General features: G+C 45.8%; 1 protein-coding gene across 3 annotated transcripts in view; it reads left to right on the top strand.

Annotated features, from left to right (window-relative positions):
* Nucleotides 1-19,078, top strand: part of PHTF1 (putative homeodomain transcription factor 1) — a 383,734-nt gene that overhangs the window by 197,314 nt on the left and 167,342 nt on the right. The gene's annotated exons all lie outside the window — the stretch shown is intronic.

Below are 19,078 nucleotides of genomic sequence, written 5' to 3' on the forward strand. Positions count from 1 at the left end.
TTGGAGGCACAAGCAGCTTCAAAAACTTGTCTGCTGCTATGACAAGGCTTTTTTGCCGCTGCTCTTTCAACCTGACGTAATTGCCTGTAGGAAAGAGTCCTCAATTTGCCCTTATCAGCACGCACACGTGTGTACTGTGAATCAGCTACATACTTCTTGATTGCCAAGACACTTCATCCTGATCATCGCACAATGTTGATTGTAGTCATGCCTTGACCTAAACACTCCACAATTTGTTGCTTCTCAGCAGCCGACACATCCTTTTTCTTTCCCATTTTGGCAGAAAATGTAGGCTGCTTAATAATGTGAGAGAGCCTTCTTAAGTAGTCTTGCCTTTATTGGACACACCTGCCAAACTAATTAGCACAGGTGTCTGCAATTGCTTACAGTAATATAAAGAGCCCTGACACACATCACCATCAATGAGTTTAACTGACAAACAAACAAATTCTTCCCTTATCACTCCTAAACACTTTTTGCATAATAATTTGGAACGCGGTGTACATGTGCTTTTCCACAAAACACCAGTGGTTCACGTAGTGAATCTTACAGTTCTAACTTGCCAACCGTGGTCTGTATGGAATTGTTCAATAAAGGGCTCAAAATTAAGATAACATAGATGGGAGAGGTCTCTATGAATAGGAATTCCTAAGTATTTGATACCCTGTGAGGGCCAGGCAAAGGGAAAGTTGGACTGGATGGAATCCTATATGGATTTAGGGAGGGAGACATCGAGGGCCTCAGACTTCGCTGCATTGATTTTAAAATTTTACCATGTAACAAAGTGATCTATTTCAGCCATAACAGCAGGGATGGATATATGTGATTGAGTGATATATACTAGGACATCATCAGCAAATAGAGAGCACTTGTACTCGGTGCCTCCCACCTCAATCCACCTAATATTGGGGTTATGGCGAATTGATGAGAGCAGGTGCTCCGTCACTAGGATGTATAAGAGAGGGGACAGAGGACATCCCTGCCTTGTCCCATTGGTGATTGTGAAAGGTGATGAAAATGTTCTGACGCACCCCCTGGGCCTTGGGACACCCGGAGCCGGACCCTTTTTGGTGGATGCTGGTGGTTGTAGTCTTCGTGGCGGCGATCCGGTTCCGTGGCTCAGGGCGGTCAAACCAGTGGCGGAACTATTTATGTGGTTTTGATGTTTAAATGTCCGACTACGCCACCCGTGGATTGCGGTCAGAGTGAACCGCCGCTACAGGGCAGACCGCTAAGGCTGGTGTTGTGGGTGCAGCAGAGCGTAGCATAACTCCCCACGGGAGGAGTATAGCCTCAGGGCAGTGTATGCGGAGGATGGGGGTGATGGTGCAGGGCAGCAGCAGTAACGACACGGAGTCAGTGATGCAGTTCAGGGCCTTTACTCACAGTTCTTATTATCCAGACCACGTCTGCAGGTAACGGCTGCCCACGTCGTACTGTGCTCACCAGGTGAGGGGCTCAGACAACTCCCAGATAACTTTGGAGCGCTTCACAGGACCCCCTTTGTGTGTCCTTTGTCTGGCCTTTCTTACCAACACTTCTGTCCGGCTGCCTCGGGCCTCCTCTTGGTAAACTTGGCGCAAGTTTCCCTGACCCTATGTGGTGCCTTCCTAGCGGGTGGAGCAAGGGGCTGCACCACATAAAATGTCAGAGCCTCCGGTTTCTAGCTGAGGGTCGTTTCCTGCCTCCACTAGTTCGGGGACCGGTCTCCCCCTTTGGCCTGACCCCTCCACGCAGGTGGATTCGGGCGTGCGGTGGCGACTCGCCCGTCCGCACCCCTGGGATCCCTTCATTCCTCGTTCCTGGAGCCTTCTCCGCTCCTCTTCCTTCCTTCTCCCTCTTGCAGGCCTGGGCCTCTGTTACTAGGCCCGCCTCCGGAGCAGAGCTCATGCAGAGCCCCTGCTCCCTGCCACTTCTGCTCAGACTTCTCTGCACTGAACTAAGATGGTGCCCACCTTTTATACTCCCTTCTCAATGCACCCAGGAACTGCTTCCTCCCTGCTCCTGCACTGCAGGGTTCCCCTTCCTCAGTGTTCCCTCCCCCCACTCCAGCCAGGGACAGGGACTGTCGTGCCCATCTCAGGGGCATATTGGTCGCCCTGCCCCACGGCAATGTGGTGTAATGCATGCAGGTGTCGGGTCCTGATCCACACTCCATCCTTATCTGAGAGTGTGATATCACACCTCTGGGTGAGGTGCAATACGTCTGTAGCAACCGAGCCCTCGGTGCTACAGTTCCATTTATCTTCAGCCTAGGTGACGTATTGTGATACAGGGCCGTGATTTTGGCTATAAAAGGGTCCCCTAGACCCCTACCCCAAGCTTTTTAAGAGAATCATATATGGCGTGCCAGGAGACTCTATGGAATGCTTTCTCAGCATCCAACGAGAGTATCTACTTACAAATTTTTAACTGCATCTAGCCCAGGAAATACTTTGTGCCTAGTAGCAGTGTCTGCTAGTCAGCGGATTATCCCGGCTGTTAAGCAAGCTACACCACCTGTAGTTTGGACACTTAATTTTTTCAAAGGAAATGCTTCGGGACCACGGGATACTTAGTGAAGAGCATCAGGGGGCACCCCAAGGCATAGGGGCTGGGACTGGCACTACGATGCCTTGCGGTGGACAGCCGAGCTCGATCCTTATAAAAGCTTTTTAACTGCAGCAGCTTTAGTGGACGCTACTGGAGCTGGAATTACGCGGCTGCTGGCATGAGACTTGCCCTCCAATAGATCCTTGTAAATGGATTTAAAGTGTATTCATTCAAATTAGAGGGACAATTTAAATTAAAAAGCTTAGAGCTGCCTCCACCACAGGGGGGCTCTCTCGACCCACCAGCGGACAGGCACCAGTATTGGGAGAGGGGGGCTGGCCGTCAGGGTTCACCGCGGCTCTGGCACAAACCCGGCGACACGGAGGTGGCACGGGCAGGAGCGGACTGGCCGTCTCGGCTTCTCACTTTTTGGATTTTAGAAGGGCATGACATGCCTATATCTGTGTCTCCCCCTCCTTTTACTCCTCCACCTCTTTTCTTTTTGCATGACTATATGTACTTGTCACTTTTCCATGTGTTAGTTGTGTCTTCTGAGCAGTTTGTCAGCTTTTGGACACCTTTGAAGGTGTTTTCTATGTGTTTCTATGTGTTTTTGTTTGCCTGCCATTGGTTTTAACGGTGTTCGAAGGTGTTCGACGAACAGTTCGGCGAACACACGGGTGTTCGACGAACCGAACCGAACTCGAACACTACGGGGGTGGCTCAACACTACTACTGAACAGACAGTCGTTACTGTACCTGCTTTAATAGACTGTACTGTGGTGAAGCCTGTTTCTTCAAAGAGTTAAATGGTACTGGTCGTACTTGAATAAACTCCACTGTTAAACTGTTGAAAAAGACTCTTGTCAGATGTGTCTGGTCAGCAATTGAATCTATTGTGTGCCTGAGAGAAGCTGCAGCCTATGGTCGCCCTGAGTAACGGTTCCCCCAGGATTCCAAAAAAGTCATGAAACCAGTCTCGCCCCTATCTAAACTCAGGCGGCATGCGTGTAACAGTAGTTATGTATTTAGTATATACACAATATAGAGCATCTGCAGTTAGGTGCACAAATGATTGTACACCGTCACCATGCACCGGTGTACCGCCAATAGCAGCAAGTTACACGACTGCTATGGGGCCCATGAGTTGGGGTGCCCGGTGTCAGCACCCGCATTGGGTTCCCCACTCCGGACAGTCAGCGCCGCCCCCGACCCGCAAATGCCGATACAGTTGAAAGCAACGATGGAGGAGGGAGCATCATATGACACTCCCTCTCCCAGACCAAAGAAAATAATATACACCCTATAAAATGTAACTTTTAATAGATATATTAAAAGACCTGTATTAATATACTAAGAACAATTATTAACAAACATGTAGGCAGTCAGACTAACCCTATAGGGCCCTAAGGGGAAGAATGCCCTGCCTGACAGCGGAGCTTTCACCCTAAGGAGTCAGCGTGGTGTCCCTGCTCCACGGAGGCTGTCCCTAACCTGTCCCTACCCAACCCTATACAGACATACAGACCACAAAAATTTAAAAAACAGACAGACATGTTACAGTTGCAACGCTGAATAAAAAATGTAATAAAAACCATGTAGCAGTTATATTGGCAATGAAGGGAGGGTCAAATACCATAAAGATTAATTCAAAATGGTTATCCTAAATCAAAAATGAATATCACTGGATGTTAAGTGTCAGACTCCAGGATATATTTATAGCCAATATAAGCGGTATTAGTCCCCCAGATAATGCAATCCTATTTAATAAATAAGTGATTTGAATTAGGGGTCCCAAATAGCAATGATATAACTGGCATCGCATCAGTAGGGCAAATAGAAAGCCCAAGGCTTAACTAATATTGGCAATTTCATAAATAGATGACAAAATTCCTGACATAATAGCACATTACATAGCCAGACAATATCAGCAATACTGACTCCTATGATATAAACAGCATGTCAAACAAAGGGGCAGATTTGTTAACTGTAACAAAGATGAACTTATCTGTTCCCAATTCATTGGTGGTCCCCGTAAATGCTTAAAGTCCTGACACGTTTCACCCCCTCTTCAATTGGGGCTCATCAGGGGACAGTAATAGAAGAGAGCCACAATGGGTCAATTGGCCAATATGGAGAGTGAGTACATCCCAACCGGAGGCACGGTGAGTACATCCCCACGGGCACACTTATGGTGAGCTTGGAAACTGAAAATGACCAGGGAATACACCAATGGTGGATGATCACAGAATCCTTTCCATGGTGAATAAAAACCCCTTAACAACATCCTCCCAAATGAAGAATCAGGGAAGTAGGTGTTTCAATATTTACGTCTACCATAAAGAGAAGACTTCATGTGAGCAGATGCAGAGAGTTCACCGCAAGGTTCAAGCCATTAATTAGCCTTAACAATAGAAAGGCCAGATCAGACTTTTTCAAAAAAACATCTAAAGAAGCCAGCCCAGTTCTGGAAAAACATTCTTTGGACAGAAACTAAGATCAGAATGATGGGAAGAAGAAAGTATGGAGAAGGCATGGAACTGCTCATAATCCAGAGTTCACCACATCATCTGTAAAACTTGGTGGAGGCAGTGTGATGGCATGAGCATGCATGGCTTCCAATGGTGCTGGGTCACTAGTGTTTATTGATGATGTGACACAGGACAGAAGCAGCCGAATGAATTCTGATGTGTACAGGGCTATACTTTCTGCTCAGATTCAACCAAATGCAGCAAGATTGATTGGATGGAACTTCACAGTACATATAGCCAATGAGCCAAAACATACTGCAAAAGCAACCCAAGAGGTTTTTTTAAGGCAAAGAAGTGGAATATTTTTTCTCCATCTTCTTTTCAACTGAGAAAATCGGAGCACACTATGCTCAGACTCTGACTAAACTCTGATCAGAGTTTAATCAGCATGTGATTAGCATAATCATCCCAATTCTCCATTCTGTCCGTGCATGAAAAATGGACTGCACTCAAATGTCATCCGAGTCCAGTCCAATTTTTTTCCATGGATCTATTGACTTGCATGGCTGAGTGTGATCCGATTTCCGGATGCAAATCAAGCATGCAGTGATTTTTTTCACAACCCAATAACATAACATTGGTCCAAATGAAATCCGATGATTTGTCGGATCTCACTCAGACCAAAAATACTATTGTCTGCATGAGCCCTTCACCACATAGATGGGCATTGTATGTCTTTGAAATGTAAATCTATTGACACCTTTATATTGTCTAGCATTTTAAATCATATTCAAATGAGGTGTTAAGTGCTCTGGGTGTGACAGAGCACTTCCACAGCCTCTGCCTCCTGTGGGTGTTTCTTTGCCCAGCATCAGCCTGAGCTTGATTGATAGGTTACCGTGGGTGTGATGTTAGGTGCCAATCAAGAAAATCTGACAGTGAGCTATCAATCAAGCTAAAGAGACTGGTGTTGGGCAGGAGACCATCTCAGGAGGCAGAGGCTCAGGAAGTGCTCTGCCATGCCCAGAGCATTTAATGCCTAATTTGAATATGAATTAAAATACTGATTTCTCAGCACTAGTTCTCCTGTGGCTCATGTGGCATTGTTATGTCAAGCGATTGGTGTGGCTAATCTTCTCTGACTTCATTTTCCCCTCCTTCGAATAAGTCAAGACATCCAGAAGAAGTGAGAGCTGCGACTGCTCTCTCATTCCATCGGGATGTCAATTACGTCTGTAGGAAAGTGAAGCCACCACTGATTAGCTGCAGGGGTAGCTGATAAGGGAAAGGAGCCAGCATCGGAGGTGAGCATAAGTGTTGTTATTTTATTGGGGGAAAACATAGGGATTGAAAAGGAGTCTGAGTAATGGGTTACCACTTTAAAACTAAAAAATATTAGTTTCTTTTTATTGAAGTACCCCCCAAAATATCCACATTGATATATGTTATGTATCACAATGTTCATGGCCTCTGTAAGAAATGTCAAATTGTAAAATACATTATATTAGGAAAGTTCCATTGACTGTATGTTACTATACGAAATCCAAGGAAATGCAAAAAATAATGACAGAAATGATCTTTAAAATGCAGAAGCGCAGTCCGTGCACTTCTGAAATGTAAAACTGATATTATCAGGCTATTAGTACTACTTCTTCAAAATTACAATGAATATTAACTATGTGCCTCCATTAAATATTCAGTGAAATGTAGCGTTCACTGTGAAAGTATCTTCCATGTGTAATCTACTTTGTGAGGAAGGTTCAATCACCCTTTAAGTAACTGATGAACCAAATAGGTATGCCATGAAAAATTAATATGTTTCTTCCCTTAGGAAATTGAAATATGCAAGTAATTTATGATTCGACTTAAATAACGATGGCACTATAATTACTATGCAAACAAATATTGTAATGAGCAAGATACTTTCTGGACTATTGTGATATTTCAGCCATTTTTTTATGTGATAAGCTAAGATGATCTTTCATGCATATACAGATATAATAGGCTACTTGTGTTGTATTTAAAGAGAAAGGCTATTATAAAACACAGGTTTAAGAATATTTATTACTACTGTATATTATTATTTACACATTATTATATACTATATATAAAATACATTTTTGTGTGGTCTCTGAAGGACAGTCCCCCTCTTCTCTCTCAAAAGTGTTATTCCCAACTCATCTTCTAAGCTGGTTCCATAACTTCCATAGAAGTGAATGAAGAGAGATGTACACATGCAATGCGGCTGTCAGATGTAACCGAGGTCTAGAGACTAGAGATGAGCGTTGTTCTACTCGAACTGTTCGCCAATCTCAAATTCGAGCTGTTTTGGGCGGTGTTCGAGCCGTTCGGCGAACACGAACAATTTAAGAAAAATTCGGCTGTTCGAGGTTATGTGCGATAACTGTTCGTGCAACAAAATCATAACTGGATTTTTTCTCAGTAATGATGAAAATTAATGTTAATACGCAGTTTGAGTGTACAGCGGGGTGGGGGGAGGGGCAGGGGATGGATCTCTGCAGGAACAATGAAGATCTCCATTTTTTTTTCTCTTTCCCGCATTTACAGTGGGGAGGTGCAATCTGTCAGCCTATCAGCAGCGCACACACGGAGCGAAGTGCTTTTTTTCACACAAGCAAGGGCATGTGTCATTGGCAGTGTATGTCACATGTCCTTGCCCTATAAGACCAAGCCATTTTCCCCGTCGCCACCATTTTCTCACTGCTGCAGCTGCGTGTTAGACGGCACCGCTGTTGCTGTGTGCGCTATACCTTGTTAATTTCAAGCCAATTTTCGCACAAATCTACAGATAGCTTGGGAGTAGGGAATAGTTGTGATTGCAGTCCTTTTAAGGACTAGGTTACAGCATTTCCTACGACTATTATCAGGCTGGTCTGTGCTCTTAAATAGATAGATTGTGGGAGTAAAGACTAATTGTAATTGGAGTCCTTTTCAGGACTAGGTTACATCAGTTCCTATCAGTTTTTGCCAGACAGGTCTGTGCCAGTGCTGTGCAAGTTTTTTTCACAGCATTTGGCTGAATCTAGCAAAGCTAATCCTTTTTGGCCTATTGCAGAGTGTGTTAGTCAGTGGAGTAGCCTATCTGAGTTGCAAGATATACCACCTGTGTATAGAATACCAATTTTTTTACTGCACCTAGTGAAGTAAAATCTTTTGGGCATAGCATCATTCTATTAGTCCATCTATACTGACCTCCATCAGGTTGCAAATTGAATATAATTTTTTTCTGCATCTATCTCTGAAAAAATATTGGGCTTCTAGCTGTGTGTGGGACTTGTTCTATTAATCCATCTATACAGACCTCCATCAGGTTGCAAACTGAATATATTTTTTTCTGCATCTACCTCTGAAAAAATATTGGGCTTCTAGCTGTGTGTGGGACTTGTTCTATTAATCCATCTATACAGACCTCCATCAGGTTGCAAACTGAATATATTTTTTTCTGCATCTACCTCTGAAAAAATATTGGGCTTCTAGCTGTGTGTGGGACTTGTTCTATTAATCCATCTATACAGACCTCCATCAGGTTGCAAACTGAATATATTTTTTTCTGCATCTACCTCTGAAAAAATATTGGGCTTCTAGCTGTGTGTGGGACTTGTTCTATTAATCCATCTATACAGACCTCCATCAGGTTGCAAACTGAATATATTTTTTTCTGCATCTACCTCTGAAAAAATATTGGGCTTCTAGCTGTGTGTGGGACTTGTTCTACTAATCCATCTATACAAACCTCCATCAGGTTGCAAACTGAATATATTTTTTTCTGCATCTACCTCTGAAAAAATATTGGGCTTCTAGCTGTGTGTGGGACTTGTTCTATTAATCCATCTATACAGACCTCCATCAGGTTGCAAACTGAATATAATTTTTTCTGCATCTACCTCTGAAAAAATATTGGGCTTCTAGCTGTGTGTGGGACTTGTTCTATTAATCCATCTATACAGACCTCCATCAGGTTGCAAACTGAATATATTTTTTTCTGCATCTACCTCTGAAAAAATATTGGGCTTCTAGCTGTGTGTGGGACTTGTTCTATTAATTCATCTATACAGACCTCCATCAGGTTGCAAACTGAATATATTTTTTTCTGCATCTACCTCTGAAAAAATATTGGGCTTCTAGCTGTGTGTGGGACTTGTTGTATTAGTCCATCTATACTGACCTCCATCAGGTTGCAAACTGAATATATTTTTTTCTGCATCTACCTCTGAAAAAGTATTGGGCTTCTAGCTGTGTGTGGGACTTGTTGTATTAGTCCATCTATACTGACCTCCATCAGGTTGCAAACTGAATATATTTTTTTCTGCATCTACCTCTGAAAAAATATTGGGCTTCTAGCTGTGTGTGGGACTTGTTCTATTAATCCATCTATACAGACCTCCATCAGGTTGCAAACTGAATATATTTTTTTCTGCATCTACCTCTGAAAAAATATTGGGCTTCTAGCTGTGTGTGGGACTTGTTCTATTAATCCATCTATACAGACCTCCATCAGGTTGCAAACTGAATATATTTTTTTCTGCATCTACCTCTGAAAAAATATTGGGCTTCTAGCTGTGTGTGGGACTTGTTGTATTAGTCCATCTATACTGACCTCCATCAGGTTGCAAACTGAATATATTTTTTTCTGCATCTACCTCTGAAAAAATATTGGGCTTCTAGCTGTGTGTGGGACTTGTTCTATTAATCCATCTATACAGACCTCCATCAGGTTGCAAATTGAATATAATTTTTTTCTGCATCTAACCCAGCCAATAGTTTTGGCCTAATACCACAGTTTGGCCACTCAGCTCTGCTCGGTTCCCATCCATTGTTTTTTTGTGCAAACAACTCCAGAGTTGTGAATTAGTTAACCACCAAAATGAGTGGAAAAAGGCCTGCTGCTGGTGGAAAGGGGAATAGGCGTGTTGGGAAGGGGAAAAAAGGTTGTGTCCGTGGGGTAGGTGTTAAAGCAACAGTAACATCTGCAGAAGAAAGACCATCTTCCAGCCAAACTAAAATGTCTACTTCTTTTAGCGGACAATGTGATAAGATCCCTTTCTTACGGCCACGCCAATCGCTACAAATTCCAGATGAGGCACAAAAACAGCAGGTGCTTCAACGGATATCAAGTGCTCCTTTAAGTGGGCTCTCCTCCACATCAACTTCAACATCACAAATACTCCAGTCCTCAAAGGTGTCACCCCAATCGCACTTGCTTCCTCACAGCTCCCAAATCTCCAGCTGCCCGTCTGAGTATGAGGTAGAACAGATGGTTGAGTCTGCAGAGCTGTTTACTCATACTATAGCCTGGGAATCAGAGGTCGACTCCAGCGCTTCTGTGAATCCAGACGAGGAAATGATCTGCACTGATGCCCAGAATCTTTATGAGTCGGATCCAGGACCAGACGCAGAAGGTTCTGACCATAATGTAGACCCTCATTCCCAAACTGTAACTCCTGTTGGTGGAGACAATGAGGAAGACGATGATAAGACTCAAATACCTGATTGGAGCGACAACTTTAATTTTTTGTCAGGGCAGGAACAGGTTGGCTCTGAGGACGACGGGTGTGATAACGCACAGGGTGATGATGATGAGGTTGGAGATCCCACTTACTGTCAACCCACAGTCAGCCAAGAGATGAGGTCAGCAGAGGAGGTGGAGGAAGATGCTAGTGACGACGAGGTCAGGTTGCGCCTTCCTGGACAGAGACGTAGTACTGGAAGCACGTCAACAACTGCATCCTCAAACACAACTCTGCCTCTCACCACAAGTCGTGGTGGCTCTTCTGGTCGCATGGGTGCTAAGCCTTGCATAGCCTGGGCATTTTTTCAGATCGATAAAGATGACCCAACTCGTGTTATCTGTAACATTTGTCAGCAAAAGCTAAGTAGAGGCCAAAAAATACATAGTTTGAGTACTTCATGCATGAACCGGCACATGGACATGAAGCATAAGTTGCAGTGGGAAGCTCAGTGTGCTACAATGCGGCCTAGCCGGCCGGGCCAACCACCGTCTGCCATATCTTGTGCATCCGCGGCCTCTTCATCCTCTGTGACTGGGGGGACAGCAGTCACACCTGTTTTGGGGCGCAGACCTGCCACCTCTTTACCCGCAACAGCCAGCGTGATTGGCAGGTCATCATTTTCTTTGGAGGTGGTAACACCAGCTGGTGTTGAGCGCTGTCCGACATCGATAGCACCACCTTTGGATCAAGGCAACCTAACATGTCCGCCTGCATCTTCCTCACAGACCGGCAGTTTGCCGGGGACACCCTTATCAACCCCGTCTAAGCACAATAGCCAGCCCTCGGTCCCTCAGATGTGGACAAGTAAAAGACCATTTCCTCCTAGCCATGAGAAAGCTAAGAGGTTGAATTTCACCATCTGCAAGCTCTTGGCTACAGAAATGCTGCCTTTCCGCCTGGTGGACACAGAGGATTTTCGAGACCTTATGTCCGTCGCAGTGCCCCAGTACCAGATGCCCAGTCGGCACTACTTCTCAAAGAAAGGTGTGCCTGCGCTCCACCAGCATGTCGCACACAACATCACCGCTTCTTTGAGAAACTCTGTGTGTGACTCTGTGTGTGACAGGGTGCATTTCACCACAGACACTTGGACGAGTAGGCATGGACAGGGGCATTACATGTCGCTGACTGGGCACTGGGTAACTATGGTGACAGCAGGACAAGGGGCTGCTGTCCAAGTCTTGTTGTGCGTCAATCCTCTTTATGTCAAAGTTCCTCCACTGCTTCTGCCTCCTCAACCTCCTCTCGGTCTTCCACCTGCACCCAAAGCCTGTCTGGTCATGCCACAAGCTTTCTAACTGCGCAGAAGGGATCCTGCACACCTCCTTACTATGCTGGCAGTAGGGCTCAACGTCATCAGGCGGTTTTTACATTGAAATGTCTGGGAAATGTGAGTCACACAGCTGAGGAGTTGTGGTCAGCTCTGGAGAACCAATTTCATGAATGGTTGTCTCCACTGGACCTGAAACCAGGGAAGGCCGTGTGCGACAATGCTGCAAACCTGGGTGCGGCCCTTCGCCGGGGCAATGTCACACACGTGCCTTGTATGGCTCACGTGTTGAACCTGGTTGTCCAGCAATTTTTAGCCCACTATCCCAGACTAGATGGCCTTATGCAGAGGGCACGGTCGCTGTGTGCTCACTTCCGCCGTTCGCATCCCGCAGCTCAGCGACTTACATCTCTACAGAAGTCGTTGGGCCTGCCACTTCACCGGCTAAAATGCGATGCGCCTACCCGGTGGAATTCAACTCTGCACATGTTGCAGCGACTGTGGCAGCACCGACAAGCCCTGGTGCAACACGTTCTGACGTATAGCCTGGGCCAACGAGATTCAGAGGTGGGGCAAATCACGCTGGAGGAGTGGTCTCAGATCAGGGACCTATGCACCCTTCTGCACAGTTTTGAAATGGCGACGAAGATGTTTAGTGCTGACGATGCCATTATCAGCATGACTATTCCGGTGATTTACATGCTGGAGCACATGTTAAACAGAATTCGGAGTCAGGTGGTGGCACAAGAGGAGGTGGAGGAAGTAGAGGAGGAGGAGTTGTATGCGGAAGGGCTAACATCTGCAAGGTCCAGACGGTCGGCAGCACCAAGGCGGCAGGCATGTGAGGGTGGGGGAGATGGTTTTACCAGGGCGCATGGTAGCAGCCAAACTAGTGAGGAAGGTGCAGGAGCCCAGGAAGAAGTGGAGGACGAACTGATGGAAGACTCATCAGATGAGGGAGACCTTGATCACATTTCTGTTGTGCGAGGTTGGGGGGAGAGGACAGAGGAAGGAAGCATGATTGTTACCTCGCCACCAACACAACAGGTACTTGGTGCTCCTGGATGCGCAACACACATGAGTGCCTTCTTGCTGCACTACCTGCAACATGACCCTCGAATTGTGAGAATTAGAAATAATCCTGACTACTGGGTTGCCACACTGTTAGATCCCCGGTACAAAAGTAAATTTGCAGAAATTATTCCTGCCATAGAAAGGGATGCACGCATGCAGGAGTATCAGCAGAGACTGTTGCAGAATCTTACATGTGCTTTTCCACAAAATACCAGTGGTGCACGTAGTGAATCTCACAGTTCCAACTTGCCAACCGTGGGACCGTCAAGTGTTCAGCACTCAAACCGTAACAGAACCACAGTATCTGCTGGTAACATCAATTTTGCGGAATCATTTCACCACTTTTTTAGCCCATCCTTTGCAAGGCCACAGGAGACAAGAAGTCTGACACATAGTCAACGCCTAGAGACGATGGTACAGGAGTATCTCCAAGTAAACATTGAAGCCACGACTGTGTCACTGGACCCTTGCTCTTTTTGGGCTTCCAATCTGGATAAATGGCCGGAGCTAGCCACTTACGCCTTGGAGATCTTGTCATGCCCCGCAGCCAGCGTTCTGTCTGAACGTGTGTTCAGCGCTGCTGGTGGTGTGCTGACAGATAAGCGCACGCGGCTCTCCACTGATAATGTAGACAGACTCACGTTCATAAAGATGAACAAATCATGGATCCGAAACGACTTTTCTACCCCTGTGTCATCCTGGGGAGAGTAAAAGCTTGATGATTGGTTAAAATCACCCTACCAACCGTTTTAAGCTTTCAAATTACTAATCATGTTTATCTGTATCTTGACTGGAAAATAATTTGGGCTTTGTAGCAGTGTGCAGCACTGATCCTATTAGGCCATCTATACTAAAGCTTCACCAGATTTAAAATTAATAATAATTTTTTAGCTGCATCTAGCCCGGAAAATAATTTTGGGGCTCCGAGATGCGCAAGACACATAAGTGCCTTCTTGCTGCACTATCTGCAGCATGACCCTCATATTGTCAGAATTCGAAGTAATCATGACTACTGGGTTGCCACACTCTTAGATCCCCCAAACTTTTCGATCAACCTTTTCATTTTAATAAAGACCAAAAAAATGGTCATTTTTGAAATTATAAGCATTAGCAGGTTGTTAGAAACTGAAATCAAACAGTTTTCATCTCAAAACTTTATTCTAGGTGATGTTACATTTTCACATAGGACCCCTTGTTCGAAAGGAGCTTCTGAACTCTCTCGTCCATTGAATTTGTCAGGTTTTGGATGGTTTCTGCTTCAATTGTTTTGCATGAGGACAGAATACCCTCCCAGAGCTGTTGCTTAGATGTGAACTGCCTCCCGCCGTCATAAACACTCCTTTTAATGATGCTCCAAAGGTTCTGAATGGGGTAGAGGTCAGGGGAGCATGGGGGTCACACCATAAGTTTGTCCCCTTTTATGCCCATATCAGCCAGAGATGCAGATGTTTTATGTGCAGCATGAGATGGTGCATTATCATGCAGAAAAATGATCTTGCTGTGAAATACACGGTTCTTCTTCTTGAACCATGGCAGGAAGTGCTGTTTGAGAAAATCCACATACATTATGGAGTTCATCTTTAGCACCTTCAGGGATCCTAAAGGGGCCGACAATCTCTCTCCCCATGATTCCAGCCCAAAACATTACTCCACCTCCTCCTTGTTGGTGCTGTAGCCGTGTTTGCGTGGGGTGTCCATCAACCAGCCATCCTCCACTCCATCCATCTGGACCATCGAGCGCTGCACGGCACTCATCCGTGAACAGTTTTGAAATCAGTCTTCATGTAATGTTTGGCCCACTGGAGCCGTTTCTGCTTGTGTGAAGTGGATAGAGGAGGTCGACAGGATGGCGTATGCACAGCTGCAGACCTCTGAAGGACCCTGCATCTTGTTGTTCGGGGGACGTTGGAGGCACAAGCAGCTTCAAAAACTTGTCTGCTGCTATGACAAGGCTTTTTTGCCGCTGCTCTTTCAACCTGACGTAATTGCCTGTAGGAAAGAGTCCTCAATTTGCCCTTATCAGCACGCACACGTGTGTACTGTGAATCAGCTACATACTTCTTGATTGCCAAGACACTTCATCCTGATCATCGCACAATGTTGATTGTAGTCATGCCTTGACCTAAACACTCCACAATTTGTTGCTTCTCAGCAGCCGACACATCCTTTTTCTTTCCCATTTTGGCATAAAATGTAGGCTGCTTAATAATGTGAGACAGCCTTCTTAAGTAGTCTTGCCTTTCATTGGACACACCTGCCAAACTAATTAGCACAGGTGTCTGCAATTGCTTACAGTGATATAAAGAGCCCTGACACACATCACCATCAATGAGTTTAACTGACAAACAAACAAATTCTTCCCTTATCACTCCTAAACACTTTTTGCATAATAATTTGGAACGCAGTGTACATGTGCTTTTCCACAAAACACCAGTGGTTCACGTAGTGAATCTTACAGTTCTAACTTGCCAACCGTGGTCTGTATGGAGTTGTTCAATAAAGGGCCCAAAATTAAGATAACATAGATGGGAGAGGTCTCTATGAATAGGAATTCCTAAGTATTTGATACCCTGTGAGGGCCAGGCAAAGGGAAAGTTGGACTGGATGGAATCCTATTTGGATTTGGGGAGGGAGACATCGAGGGCCTCAGACTTCGCTGCATTGATTTTAAAATTTGACCATGTAACAAAGTGATCTATTTCAGCCATAACAGCATGGATGGATATATGTGATTGAGTGATATATACTAGGACATCATCAGCAAATAGAGAGCACTTGTACTCGGTGCCTCCCACCTCAATCCACCTAATATTGGGGTTATGGCGAATTGATGAGAGCAGGTGCTCCGTCACTAGGATGTATAAGAGAGGGGACAGAGGACATCCCTGCCTTGTCCCATTGGTGATTGTGAAAGGTGATTAAAATGTTCTGATGCACCCCCTGGGCCTTGGGACACCCGGAGCCGGACCCTTTTTGGTGGATGCTGGTGGTTGTAGTCTTCGTGGCGGCGACCCGGTTCCGTGGCTCAGGGTGGTCAAACCAGTGGCGGAACTATTTATGTGGTTTTGATGTTTAAATGTCCGACTACGCCACCCGTGGATTGCGGTCAGAGTGAACCGCCGCTGCAGGGCAGACCGCTGAGGCTGGTGTTGTGGGTGCAGCAGAGCGTAGCATAACTCCCCACGGGAGGAGTATAGCCTCAGGGCAGTGTATGCGGAGGATGGGGGTGATGGTGCAGGGCAGCAGCAGTAATGACACGGAGTCAGTGATGCAGTCCAGGGCCTTTACTCACAGTTCTTATTATCCAGACCACGTCTGCAGGTAACGGCTGCCCACGTCGTACTGTGCTCACCAGGTGAGGGGCTCAGACAACTCCCAGATAACTTTGGAGTGCTTCACAGGACCCCCTTTGTGTGTCCTTTGTCTGGCCTTTCTTACCAACCCTTCTGTCCGGCTGCCTCGGGCCTCCTCTTGGTAAACTTGGCGCCAGTTTCCCTGACCCTATGTGGTGCCTTCCTAGCGGGTGTAGCGAGGGGCTGCGCCACATAAAATGTCACAGCCTCCGGTTTCTAGCTGAGGGTCGTTTCCTGCCTCCACTAGTTTCGGGGACCGGTCTCCCCCTTTGGCCTGACCCCTCCACGCAGGTGGATTCGGGCGTGCGGTGGCGACTCGCCCGTCCGCACCCCTGGGATCCCTTCATTCCTCGTTCCTGGAGCCTTCTCCGCTCCTCTTCCTTCCTTCTCCCTCTTCCAGGCCTGGGCCTCTGTTACTAGGCCCGCCTCCGGAGCAGAGCTCATGCAGAGCCCCTGCTCCCTGCCACTTCTGCTCAGACTTCTCTCCACTGAACTAAGATGGTGCCCACCTTTTATACTCCCTTCTCAATGCACCCAGGAACTGCTTCCTCCCTGCTCCTACACTACAGGGTTCCCCTTCCTCAGTGTTCCCTCCCCCCACTCCAGCCAGGGACAGGGACTGTCGTGCCCATCTCAGAGGCATATTGGTCGCCCTGCCCCACGGCAATGTGGTGTAATGCATGCAGGTGTCGGGTCCTGATCCACACTCCATCCTTACCTGAGAGTGAGATATCACACCTCTGGGTGAGGTGCAATACCTCTGTAGCAACCGAGCCCTCAGGGTGCTACAGTTCCATTTATCTTCAGCCTAGGTGACGTATTGTGATACAGGGCCGTGATTTTGGCTATAAAAGGGTCCCCTAGACCCCTACCCCAAGCTTTTTAAGAGAATCATATATGGCGTGCCAGGAGACTCTATGGAATGCTTTCTCAGCATCCAACGAGAGTATCTAATTACAAATTTTTAACTGCATCTAGCCCAGGAAATACTTTGTGCCTAGTAGCAGTGTCTGCTAGTCAGCGGATTATCCCGGCTGTTAAGCAAGCTACACCACCTGTAGTTTAGACACTTAATTTTTTCAAAGGAAATGCTTCGGGACCATGGGATACTCAGTGAAGAGCATCAGGAGGCACCCCAAGGCATAGGGGCTGGGACTGGCAGTAGGATGCCTTGCGGTGGACAGCCGAGCTCGATCCTTATAAAAGCTTTTTAACTGCAGCAGCTTTAGTGGACGCTACTGGAGCTGGAATTACCGCGGCTGCTGGCATGAGACTTGCCCTCCAATAGATCCTTGTAAATGGATTTAAAGTGTATTCATTCAAATTAGAGAGACAATTTAAATTAAAAAGCTTAGAGCTGCCTCCACCACAGGGGGGCTCGCTCGACCCACCAGCGGACAGGCACCAGTATTGGGAGAGGGGGGCTGGCCATGAGGGTTCACCGCGGCTCTGGCACAAACCCGGCGACACGGAGGTGGCACGGGCAGGAGCGGACTGGCCGTGTCGGCTTCTTACTTTTTGGATTTTAGAAGGGCATGACATGCCTATATCTGTGTCTCCCCCTCCTTTTACTCCTCCACCTCTTTTATTTTCGCATGACTATATGTACTTGTCACTTTTCCATGTGTTATTTATGTCTTCTGAGCAGTTTGTCAGCTTTTGGACACCTTTGAAGGTGTTTTCTATGTGTTTCTATGTGTTTTTGTTTGCCTGCCATTGGTTTTAACGGTGTTCGAAGGTGTTCGACGAACAGTTCGGCGAACACACGGGTGTTCGACGAACCGAACCGAACTCGAACACTACGGGGGTGGCTCAACACTACTAGAGACCCCTTTTCTATATGTAGATGTAGATTTCAGAAGTAGGGTGGACATCTGACAGACATTTACGGCATATCGTGTGAATGTGCTTTAAATGTCTGAGTTGGAATAACCCTTTAACAAAATACAGATACTAGGAAGGCTGCTGGCACACACTGAAATGTCGTGGATTCCCTTTCTCTAGTCTTCTCTTTTACTCAATCTATTTTTACTTTAAAAGGGAATCTGTCACCAGGTTGTTACCACCTATCCTGAGACCATAATACTGTAGAGACAGAGATTCTGATTCCAGTGCTGTAGTTTTGATAAAATCACAGTTTTATCAGCAGGAGATTATCACTAGAGAACTAGGAAACTTGCTGTCATGTAGTCCTCCATATTTATGGCCTCTATATAACTCCGCACCTACCACTGATTGGCAGTTTTCTGCCTATGCACAGTATACACAGAAAGCAGCCAATCAGTGTTGTGGATGGGGTTATATAGAGCTCAGTATTCATGCAACAGGTTGCAGCAGATGAAACAGTGATTTTATTTAAAAATAATGCAACACACAGCCCAGTAAGTGATACATTGCTGGAATCAGGGTCTCTGACCCTACATCATGAAGCTGGGGTAGCAAGCATCTGGAAACCAATTCTCTTTAAAACAAGCAATTTTGGTAATCTAATAAAAGCGTAGTCATTTTATTCCTTGGATTCTCCTTTGAGCATGAACTCATTTCTTTTACCTTTTCTTACCACCAACCTCCCTTCTTTTTATAATCATGACTCAACTTATGAAATACATCAGCTTATTTCTATTCCCTGTGTAAGCTTCTAAGGCTACTGTGATCTTAGGAAACCCTATTAACCTTTCCTTGGAACTCCTTGACCTAATGCTATTCTGCTAATTTTTTTTTATTTTTTTTTTAGCTGTTACTTCGTTAAAACAACAATGTAAGAAACATACCACTGGTTTTTATGCAATTTTTAAACTTATAAGTTTAAGTCAGTAAATTTACAACTATTATATAGCTCATACAATA

The sequence above is a fragment of the Phyllobates terribilis genome, unplaced genomic scaffold (assembly GCF_046119375.1).
Source record: "Phyllobates terribilis strain yellow unplaced genomic scaffold, ASM4611937v1 Scaffold_2__4_contigs__length_985480577, whole genome shotgun sequence".
Taxonomy (NCBI): domain Eukaryota; kingdom Metazoa; phylum Chordata; class Amphibia; order Anura; family Dendrobatidae; genus Phyllobates; species Phyllobates terribilis.